Source organism: Neolamprologus brichardi, chromosome 7 (genome assembly GCF_056152115.1).
Source record: "Neolamprologus brichardi isolate AB-2024 chromosome 7, ASM5615211v1, whole genome shotgun sequence".
Classification (NCBI taxonomy): domain Eukaryota; kingdom Metazoa; phylum Chordata; class Actinopteri; order Cichliformes; family Cichlidae; genus Neolamprologus; species Neolamprologus brichardi.
In genome coordinates this window covers 63,071,841-63,083,892 of record NC_142110.1, presented here as the reverse complement: position 1 = coordinate 63,083,892, position 12,052 = coordinate 63,071,841, and the positions used below count along the sequence as shown (strand labels likewise).

At 38.4% G+C, this 12,052-nt stretch overlaps 1 pseudogene; it reads right to left on the bottom strand.

Annotated features, from left to right (window-relative positions):
- Positions 1-9,607: 9,607 nt before the first annotated feature.
- Positions 9,608-11,707, bottom strand: LOC148102288 (uncharacterized; annotated as a pseudogene).
- Between the last annotated feature and the right edge of the window lie 345 nt (positions 11,708-12,052).

Genomic DNA, 12,052 nt, shown 5'->3' with positions numbered 1-12,052 from the left:
TGCCGCACAGCAAGAAGCTTCTGAGTTCAATTCCAACATCAGACATTTAAGATACTGTTCAGCCATTTTGTTTACTGGGTAGTGTATAATGGCCGAGTTAGCTGAGCAGGAATCCACTAAGGCCAAAAATATAATTTTTTTTTTTTTTAATTAATTACAAAAACCTTATAGGAAAACCTAAGAAACAGTTGCAGAAGCACAGAGAAAAAAAACTGCCGTGTACGTTATAGTGTGTAAATTCAAAAACTGTATAGAGAGAATGGTCCAATGAAAACAGAATAAGATAAGATGAACTTTATTGAGTAGAATATAGGTAGTAAGAGTTTTGTAATTAACTTTAAATTATGTTTGCCAAAGACAATGCAGTAAATTAACCCAGTTCTACCTGCTAGCTAAAGATGTTATGCTTTTCCCCCTTATACCGTTTAGGACGACTATAGAAAGTTACTAAGATAACCATTGATGAAAACTTATAAAACTTTAAGTATTTACCTTTGTCATAGTTTTCAATTCTTTGGTATCCTTTTGTCCTCCACGTTCTCAAACACCAGGGAGAGAAAAGGCCGCAACTGACGAAAGACCGCGAAGACTAGACGCAAGGTGGTGCAATCGGCTCCTCTCTCTTTTTAAACGAGGCAATAGGAGCTGCTCACATTAAAAACAACTTCATTTAAAAAGTCGTTTTACACCTGATACAAACATTTTAAAAGTCAAACAATGCACAAGTTTAAAAGAACAATTTTATTTTTAAAAGTTTTTTAAGCATAGGGATGGTTAATATGTTTTAAAAATTAATATATAATATTTATCAAATAATTAGCTAGCAGGTAGAACTGGGTTAGTTTACTGCATTGTCTTTGGCAAACACAATTTAAAGTTAATTACAAAACTCTTACTGCCTATATTCTACTAAATAAAGTTCATCTTATCTTATTCTGTTTATATTGCACCATTCTCTCTATACAGTTTTTGAATTTACACACTGTAACGTACACGGCAGTTTTTTTTTCTGTGCTTCTGCAACTGTTTCTTAGGTTTTCCTATAAGGTTTTTGTAATTAATTTAAAAAAAAATTATTATATTTTTGGCCTTAGTGGATTCCCGCTCAGCTAACTCGGCCATTATGCACTACCCAGTAAACAAAATGGCTGAACAGTATCTTAAATGTCTGATGTTGGAATTGAACTCAGAACCTTCTTGCTATGCGGCAACAGTGCTAAACACCGTGCCACTATATATATATATATATATATATATATATATATATATGTATATATATATATATATATATATATATATATATATATATATATATATGAGAGGCAATGATCGATTTTAAAATTTAACATTTATTTAAATTTACATCCTTTATGCTAACAATAATGCCAACAGTGTTCTCTTCACTTGTCCCACAACTCTGACAGGTTTGGTCCTCACAATCCCCTCACAATTGGCTGATTTCCATCTAAGCTGCTACTGTCAACTGCATTAAACTGATTTTACATTGCCTTGTTATTCTAATCTTTATCTGCGTTTTGGACTCCAAACATTCACACCTGCTTTTAGTAACCAGAGCTCACAAGAGTGTAAGGCGTGTAGTTCAATAAAGTGATCGATGTGTTCACTAGCTTATTTCAGTAAACCGGTAACTTATCAAATCTATATTTTATAGGAAGTACATTACTGATAAAAGTGGTAATAAACACGGTAACCAATAAAAATTTAAATTTCCTGTTATAAAAAAATACTGCTGTGAGCTCGGTTTTCTAACACCAGGTGTGAACATCTACAGTCTTTAAGCGCTGGTAAAAATTTAAAAATAAAAGCATTAAATAACATAACATTAAACACTAAATTAGTTTGATGGTGTTGACTGCAGCAGCTCAATGTTAATCAGCTGATGGTGATGGAAGCAGATGAGCGTTTTTCATCATGGTTGTTGGTGATAATTTATTTATTACTTTTTTGTGGAGAGAATAAATAAAAGTATATTTACGGTGCCCGCTAGAGACAAAGCACGTACAAACCCCAAAACACGTAAAAACTCCATTGCACATACAAACTCCGAAGCACGTACAAAACACAACAGAAGTGCTCCAGGATGCTAGGCACAGTGTTGAGCTTTTGTTACCTAGTGGCTACACAAGTCAGGAAGTACCAACGACCAGATTTGGTGTGTGGTAGTAACAGGTAAATGAACAGTTTTTGGAATTTTTTATGAATCTATATGAGTGCTTGTGTATAAATACACAAACAATACACATATGATTTCAATTGTGTAATTTAAGTGATCTAGGTAGCTCTGTTTTGGAAGTTCAGTTAACGCTAGAAATGGGTTTTGGAGTTTGTACATGCTTTGTCTCTAGGGGCCACCATATATATTTATATATGAACATATATAAATAAAACCACGTTTCTTTTTTTACATTAGTAATTCCTTTTGTGCATAATTTTATATTGTTGTTAATAATAAATTAATTAAAGCAACAAAACAACCTGAAGAGCCGGTTCGGAGCCGAAAGAGCCGGCTATTTTTAGTGAGCCGAGCCAAAAGAGCCGGTTCTCTAAAAAGAGATGAAAATCCCATCACTAGTTGTGTAATATGCTGGTATTGATATGATCAAAAATGAACTGAGTTGTTTCATATTCTATAGAAATTGTACATCGAATTAATAACAAGGCTTTCTGCTGATGTTATTAATTAAAAATGTATTGTTTTATTTTTAAGAAACAACTTTTTAGCATGCAATCAGTCCATGCTGTACAGGACAGATTTATAACTGTGCATACAAAAATAGACTATTTTACAAAATTGCTCTTTCAACAAATGTAAATCACAGCAGATTTTTTTTGTTGTAGGTGCACTGTCACAACTAGAAATGTGGGGGGAAGTCCTCAAAATTGAAGGCAGAACAGGAAAATACATGGAAATAAGAATTTTCCTTTAAGCACATCAGTAAAGGTCGATCCGGATACTTGATAACTATTGGTATAGGTATGACATGAATTTGAATCTCCATTATCACAGGTTTTATTTGGGAGGCAACATGCAGATATACAGGAGGACTATAAACAGCAATTACTATTGCATACAACTGTTTTAGAAAATACCAACAACACTGTTAATTTATCACTTACTGGTCTATAGACTTTACAGTGTGGATGGATGGAAAATCCATCTGGCTCCACTCTGGCTGAATTGGTGCTACAAACAACTCTGCGCTCGGCTTTCTTGGCTTTGTGTGGATTTATACTTACACATCCAAATTTTGACCATATTTTTCTTCCTTTCAGCTGATTGGTCAATTTCATGTCAATCGCCAATTAAACAATCCAATCAGAGAACATCTCCAGAAGTTGATTCTGTTCATCTGGACGTAGCATTTTCAGTGGGAGAAAATGCTGCAAGCGCTACGTCCAGATGAACAGAATCAACTTTTGGAGATTTACTTACCTGGATGATTGAGCATGCATCAAGACAATCAGAGAACAGATAGGTTTGGCTGTTGGAGGGCTGCATTACGGAGCTTCAGGTCCTGGAAGAATAAATTTCCTTTTACATACCAGACCAGCATTTTTCTTCATTACCACGAAGGAAAACAGTCTGTGCGTGTCAGAGTTCAGTGGTTTTTGTGTCACAGGGCTTATAATATGTGTAAAAATCTGGCCAGGGACCATCACATCACACTGCTATCATATTTTTCTGTTGCTATCATGTTTCTTTTCTGAGATGTTGTTACTTTTATGACAGATGTAACGAGAAATCTTCCAGAAAGTTAATTTTTTTATTCTAATCAAATATTTGATTCTGATAACAGATAAAGATTTTTTTTACTTTTGTTCTGCTATGATAGTTTATACAAATTTTGGCCATCCATCCATCCATTCACTTCCGCTTATCCTTTTCAGGGTCGCGGGGGGCGCTGGAGCCTATCCTAGCTGTCATAGGGCAAGAGACGGGGTACACCCTGGACAGGTCGCCAGTTTGTCACAGGGCTAACACACAGGGACAGACAACCATTTGCACTCACATTCACTCGCACATTTACACCTAGTGGCAATTTGGATTATCCAATTAACCTATCCCCACAAGCTGCATGTCTATGGACGGTGGGAGGAAGCCGGAGTACCCGGAGGGAACCCACACAATAACACAAATTTTGGCCAATTCCTATTTATTTTAACCCTTTAGCCCCCAAAAAGTCGCCAGCGACAGGTTTTTCCAAACCTGTCTCGTCAAACCTGAGCTCTGCCAGGGGCCCAACACGACTGGACCTTTAGAAGAAAAGAGATGTCCGAAAATAAACCACAGGGTCAAATACTTGATTTTGTTCAGTGTTTTAGATTTAATAATTTGAATTGACTAATTTAAATATTTTATTCATGTACATTTTGATGGCCTTTAGTAAAAATGGCAAAATTTCAATTTCTTTTTTTTTTCTGTTATTAATCCTTGATTATATTCATATAGTATACAGTAGAGGAAAAAACCTACCAGACCTACCAGTTATCCTGCGTAACATTATTGGGGATAAAGGGTTAAGGAACCGCAATTAAATTTTTTAGTTTAGCTTGTGTTTACTACAATATTTTTTTTATCACCACACAGTAAACATTAAGCATTATGTAAAGCGTCCATTTATCCTCCATTCCGGTCCATTATCTTAAGCTTAGGCTGCTGCCCCTCGACCCAACCACTCTCTCCAGGCACTTGGCCCAGCTCCTCCGGGGGAATCCCAAGGCATTCCCAGTCCAGCCGGAAAAACATAGTCCCTCCAGGATGTCCTGGGTGTTCTGGGTCTCTTCCTGGTGGGACGTGCCCAAAACACCTCATCAGGGAGGCATCCTAACCAGATGTCAGTATCTAATCTGTCCTTTTTGTATGTTCCCCTCAGGTTGCCATGGTAGCAGATACAGCGGAAACAAGTGTAGACGATGCCACAAGAAGGATGACGAAATTCCTCATATCACCTGAGCTGGCTGTGGAGTACAACATGCTTGGCTGACATGGGGGGAAAAAGTTCAGAGATTTGCGTCTTTTTAATGTTGTGTATGGTAAGTTAGTTTCATTTGAGACATTTGAACTTTAAAAAACTAAACTTTTTTAATAAAGTGTTTGAAAGTGCAACTGAGATTGGTTATCATGCAATGTATATATATATTTTTTGAGGCAATAAAGTGAAATAAACATTGTTCTTTGCAAATCATCACCAAATGTAAGTAAGCTAAGATTAACTTTACTTTGGCTTGCCCATTTTTCTTCTTCATTTGCAGAGGCACTGAAGAATTATTTAACATCAAAAGTCAACTTGCAAGAAGCAGCGAAGGCTCTGTCAAAGTGGTTCAAGTGTGGTCCAAGTGTTCTAAAGACAGAGGAGGACCGAGGGCTGTAAGGGTACAAAATAGACTTACAGCTCTGTAAAAAAACAAAAAAAAGAAACCCTGCTGATTCAAGATAAGCTTTTGAGTTTTCCATCTGACGTTTTCCCCATGTTGCTACAGTTCCAAATATCTAAGGAATTTTGCTGTAGTTTGACATTTCTAGTTTTTAAAAGTTTACGCACTTTGGAATACAGTTACGTAAAATCACAGTTGTTGGACAAAATAAATGTGAAAAATGTTGTTTTGTGTACCTTCGTGATTTTTGAAATGGTTTTATTTACAAACTAGTTTTTGTTTGCGGTCAGCTTTAATATATTTGGTGTCTTTCTGTCACAGAACCCGTATTAGCCATCTGAAAAATTGATTTTGTGACTGTTTTACTACATGGGGCCCACTCAGTGCCAGAAATTAGTCAATTCAAACTAGAAGTAAGATGCAACTACAGAACCCACTGATAATGCCATTCCAACTTTTTAGCTCATGTTTTCGTCATGTTGTACCCACTAAGAACTTGAAAAATGGGGCCTAGGTGGGTTTCAGTGTACTTTGCCCAGTTGGGGTCCATTTAGTTCCCAGATTTTACCAATATAACACTGAGATGGGCTTAAAAAATGGGGCCATTATGGAACCCGCGGACAATCCCACTTAAAACCCACTTTTTAGCCTATGTGGTAACAACATAGTACCCACAAAAAACTTGAAAGATGGGGCCTGGGTGGGTTTCTGTGTAGTTTGCCCAGTTGGGGTCCATTTAGTTCCCAGATTTTACCAATATAACACTGAGATGGGCTTATTAAATGGGGCCATTATGGAACCCGCGGACAATCCCACTTAAAACCCACTTTTTAGCCTATGTGGTAACCACATGGTACCCACAAAAAACTTGAAAGATGGGGCCCGGGTGGGTTTCTGTGTACTTTGCCCAGTTGGGGCCCATTTAGTTCCCAGATTTTCCTAACATAACACCTATATGGGCATTTAATATGGGGCCATTACGGAACCCGCGGACAATCCTATACGGGGCCCATTTTTCAGCCCATTTCCAAACCATATGGGCCCCACATATAAATCTTGGCTGGGTTATAGCTTTGTTTTGTCTTCACAGAGTGGTTTTATCATTCATTCAGCCCACCACCCACTCTTTTTATTCATTTATTTATTTTAGCTTTTTAAAATGCTGATGGAAACAAAACATTTGCCAGGTTCCCACAACTACTTTTACTTTGAAATAAAGCCCGGAAGTTTTATTTTCTGCCTGCAGTAGTCCACAAGTCACATCGCTGCTTGGTGCCAGAATAATTATGGTGATGCACTAACCAAAAATGAAACTCAATGCTTCACAATCCAGTTGCCTCCATATATGAAAACAGCCCTTTAAGGTTAAATATTCAAATCTCAGACACGGATTCCCTGTCAGAATAAATGTTTCAAGCTTTCCGTTAACCTGTCACCAAATTTACATTTTGAACATTTGATTTTCAATTTGATTGTTCAGGTTTAGCCAGCAACATCTATAGATTTTGCATCTCTATCATAGATAACATGGCTGAAAGTCAAGATGTTTGGTCCTGAAAAATGTTCCCCAAGTGACTCCTGAAAAACAGCAGCACAGAGAAACTTTATAGAACTTTATTAATCCCTCGGGTAGGTTCCTCTGGGAAATTTGTTTTCCAAAAAGCACAGCACCGACAGAAGTTACAGAGTCAAGAATATTTTATATATATATATATATATATATATATATATATATATATACACACACACACACACACACACACACACACACATATATAAATACAAAGACATATATAGATAAAATATACAAAGGGGATAAATAGAATAAATAGGAATAAAAATAAAAATAAAAATACAAGTGAATTGCACATTTCAAGTATGATTGTTAACAAAAAGTATTGCACAAAGGTATTACACAGTGAAGTGGAGAGACACTACAGCTTAGTTGTTCCCCCCTCCTTTGTCCTCCTGTTTCCCCTCCCTCTCCCCTCCAGAGAGGAGTTAAACAGTTTGATGGCGTGTGGGACAAAGGAGTTTTTAAGTCTGTTGGTTCTTGTCTTTGGGAGAAGCAACCTGTCACTGAACAGACTCTTCTGGTTGTTTATGGCCGTGTGCAGAGGATGCCCAGCATTGTCCATAATATCCAGCAGTTTCTTTAGTGTCCTTTTCTCTGCCACTGTCACCAGAGTGTCCAGCTTCATGCCAACCACAGAGCCAGCCTTCCTGATCAGTTTTTCCAGCCTGGATGAGTCCTTCTTTGCTGTGCTGCTCCCCCAGCACACCACAGCATAGAAAAGTACTCCAGCAACCACCGACTGGTAAAACATCCTCAGGAGCTTCCTGCAGATGTTAAAAGACCTCAGCCTCCTGAGGAAGTACAGTCGGCTTTGGGCTTTTTTGTGGGCTTTCAGCACCTTTAGCAGCAGTAAGTTGAAGCAGTGGTTTTTTTTATGATTTCATTACTGTTTCACATCACTGTGGAGGAATTTCGGCCCACTCTTCTTTACAGTGTTTCTTCAGTTTATTGAAGTTTGGCTGTATTTGTTTATGCACATCTCTCTCTTACGGTTGCACAAAAGGATTTCCATCAAGTTGAACAAGTGGCTGATGACAAACCAACCAACACACCTGAGTCACTCACTTTCTTAAATGCACTCAGTCTCACTGGCTCTGTTTATTACTAATCACTGTGTAACTGCTGTAAATTGACAGTAACTGCCATGTCCTTACAAATGTTTATTGGATTAACCACACGTATACAGACTGTATATGACTATATATATATGTATAATGTTAAAATTACGTGCCAAACCATGCTACCTTTGTAAATGTGACCTTCAAGCATACTTTAACAGCTATAAATAAGTGGCAAATCATCTTACCTTTGTTAATAAGACCTAGAAACATTACTGACGGTAATCTCTGTGTCCATTTCATCACGCTTCGGTACCAGACGTAGCACATACGCAGTTTAGTATCACGTACTGTGTGCACTTGCTAAATGGCAAGAATGTTCTGACCATTTCAGAGAAAAAATATTTATGACTATCAGGGCAATCAAGTACCATGAACTGTAAATAAACTGTACCAGAGTAATATGTGCAGGCACAGAGAACAGCCAACATGTTTACAGTGGAAATATAACATTGCAGTAATAGTTTTCACACTCTGAACATGGATTTGCAGAGACAGACAAGCTAAAGCATCAGCTGCCAGCAGGTTAATCTCACCTGTAGGACTGGAGTGTCTTGGTGCACTCTGGGGTTCCTACAGCTACACCCTACAGATGAACATACAAGTTAAATCTTTAAATAAACAAAATGCAGATTCCTGTTTACCATCTACTGTTACTGTCATGTCTTACCCTCAAAGACGTGTTGGAAATGTTAAGTAACAGCCGGGCAAACTGAGCTAAATAACAGGTTGATTATAATCAACCTGTTATATAATAAGACCTGGGAATTGCACCACATGGGAACTGTTGTCTGCTATAAATCATATCAGACAGATGCTTTAATTTCTTTCATTATTGAAAGTCTGATCATTCTACTTAGGGTGCTGATCCAGAAACTGGTGCTTTCAAGTGCTTTCAGCACCTGAATCTCTTGCTTTAAGGAAAGTGTGACCATAACGCCTCTGTTGGCAGATACAAAGAAGAGCCTTCCTATGTATTTGCATGCTGATCGTAACTGTTTTCATAGAGAAACACCTTATAAAAAGCCTTATAATTTAACTTATACCTTTGATTCTTACAAGTGTGGTGTGTATTGCCAACATAAGAATGTACCGCATTAGGATTTAATGCCACATTTGACCTCTGACCTATCTATTTGACTTCTCATCTAGACTATAGTGAGGGTCTAAAAGATCCTAATGTTATTTAGAGCTATATGTTCCTTACTGCCATTGCTTGTTTTGGCAACATTTGGGAGATTATATACCAACATATGTGGATTCTACATATCACATTATAGTTTACATGCAAATATCCTGTCATTCTGTATCATTGTGAGTGATGTGATTTTGAATAGGATGACAAACACATGTGTTCAGTCTAGGCTGAAAATGTAGACATTTGTGTGACAATGAAACATGCAATATTCCCAATATAATCTTTTAGATAATTTTATTGAAGTAATAAAAATTAATAAAAAAAACAACATATCTTATTGGGCACTCTAAATTAATAGACTCAATTTACAGTGCCCAACAAGATAAGTTATGTATTAGTTGACAAAAAAGAAAACCCCAATAATCTGACATTTCCCTCTGAGCAAGCACTTGGCGACAGTGGGGAGGAAAAACTTTCTTTTAAAAGCAAGAAACCTCCGGCAGAACCAGGCTCAGTGAGGGACGGCCATCTGCCTCGGCCGGTCCTGGGGTTTTTAAAATGACTTGTTAGCCAATTTAAAAAGTTACTTTGATGTCAACTAATACACTTAAACTGTCCTAATAATTTAAAACAAATATTTACAGGCAATCCTGATGGATTGCTTACAGAACATTCATTTTGTTTTGTGTGTGTGGAACCCCGTAGCTCGACCCACAAAGGAAAAGAAGCTGCTGATGAAAGGTTCACTTTCCAATATAGTTACGACATGCTCTTTGAAGACCTTAATAATGAGCTCATGAATGTATCTGTGGTCAAATGACATGAATGTCAGAATTACATCTGGATCTTGCCATTTTTCTAGCAGAGACTTGTAGACCATGTTACTGAGTAATGGTACATATTCGACAGGGATTTTAATTCTTTTGATTCGAGGCCAGACTTTACTGAACAGCCGTTTGGCGATGGCATCAGCTTTTTCAGAAGAGCAGGGTGAGTCGGCATTTTCGACGACATGCTTCACCAAGTCCTCGATACAGATTTCCACAGAAGACCTGTATTTCTGAACCTCTTCAGCCGCACTAAGGGCTGGATTCTCCATCGACTCGATCAAGTGTTTTTTAATTGTCTGGATCGTCAAGTTTTGCAATACCGGATCCTTGTCATTCAATAACATTATCAAATGTTTGTCTTTACAGAATGTTTTGTTGCGGATCTCTCGGTAAATTGCCTCACCAAGACCTTTTAACTTTTTTTTGTCTATATACAGGTCTTTGATGCGGTCATCAGACACCACGCTGTCAAAGAGTCGCTTGTGCAGTTTAACTGAAGGTTTGTAGTGGGACGTGTGTGCGTGTGAGAGCACATCATGAATAAGTGTGCTCAAACGCTCTTTAACCTCAGCATCATGAGATGTCCTACTACCAACAGATTGGGATTTTTCATTCGGTAATGGAAATATATTTTCCTTAAACTCTTCTAAAAGTGTTTGGGAGATATTTTTAGTTTGGTCTCCATCGTCCCGAGTTTTTCTGCACCATGCGAACAGCCTTGTTAGTAGGTTTCGCTTCTTTCGGAGGAGGCGATCTTTGAATACTGAAATTACCACTTGTTGGTCCGGCTGAGCTACTCCTAGTGCAATGATTACAAGGTTTGGTGGAATTTCCAGCAGCTTCTGAATGTCTTTGAAAATTGAGTTTTCAAGACTTTTCACTGTAATTCGGTTGATGTTTATATTTTTATCCTTAATTTGCGCCCACAGAGATATGAAGAGTTGCTGTTGCATCTCATCAGACGGCGTCACCTTTGCCTCTCTTGAGGCGCGTTTAATCACAGCTTTTATGAGCTTTTTAACAAGCCGCTGTTGTTCCAACAGTCGAGGGTCCAGAGTCACATCACCAGAAGGGGCAGTGGGCTCAGCCTCACCCACCTCACACTCCAGAGAGGAGTCACTCTTTTTGGAGTCCTCGGTGGGCTCAGCCACTGGTCCACTTTCTGCCCCCTCTGCTACTTCTGAAACGGATTCCAGACCAGCTGACTGTGGATCCTCCTGATTCAGTTGCTGGACGTACGAATGGGGGCAGCACGCACAGTGCTTCCGTTTCTCCCCGACTCCCTGTAAAATTGTCTCCCCCGAGTTGACACTCTCCCCTGTGTCGACACCACCCTCACAGTGCCTAATCATTGGCATGACTTCAGTCATGGTGATGTGAAACATCTCTGATGTAAACCTACCAAGTGCCTGCTTGGTGTTTTCATCTGAGCACCCTGTTTTCAGTGCACGCCACTGGTCTTCATCTATGTTCATAAACAAGTCCCTAATTTTGGATTTTATAGTTTCCCTACATTCACTCAAAGGATTCATGTCTGTTTTTGTATTGATGCTTTCTGTTAGCTGATGCGTTCGGCTGTGAAACATTAATTCTTCTTACTGAACTGAACGGGTGACTAACCCCTATTTAAGGATTTTTCTAATGCGACGTCACGTAAGACATCAAAGGATCAAAGGGATTCTAGCGCTAAGCTCCGCCTACATCCGGGATGACGGCGACATGACGTTACCTAGCAACCGCTATAAGCACAACGACGATCCTCAGTTGTTGTGATTCAGTTTTGTGGCCTACTGGTGCACTGCTTTAACCCACACCAACTACTTTCAATACTTTAAAATACTTTAAAATCCTTCGTTTAAAGTTAGAATGTGAAGCGAGCCCCACTGTGTTGTTATCGGGTTTCCATGATGGCTGGTGAGCTATGCTAATTCAAATGTTTATGTAGCTTCACTCATTCACCTGCAGATACAGACAGCTATCAGAATGGTCACAT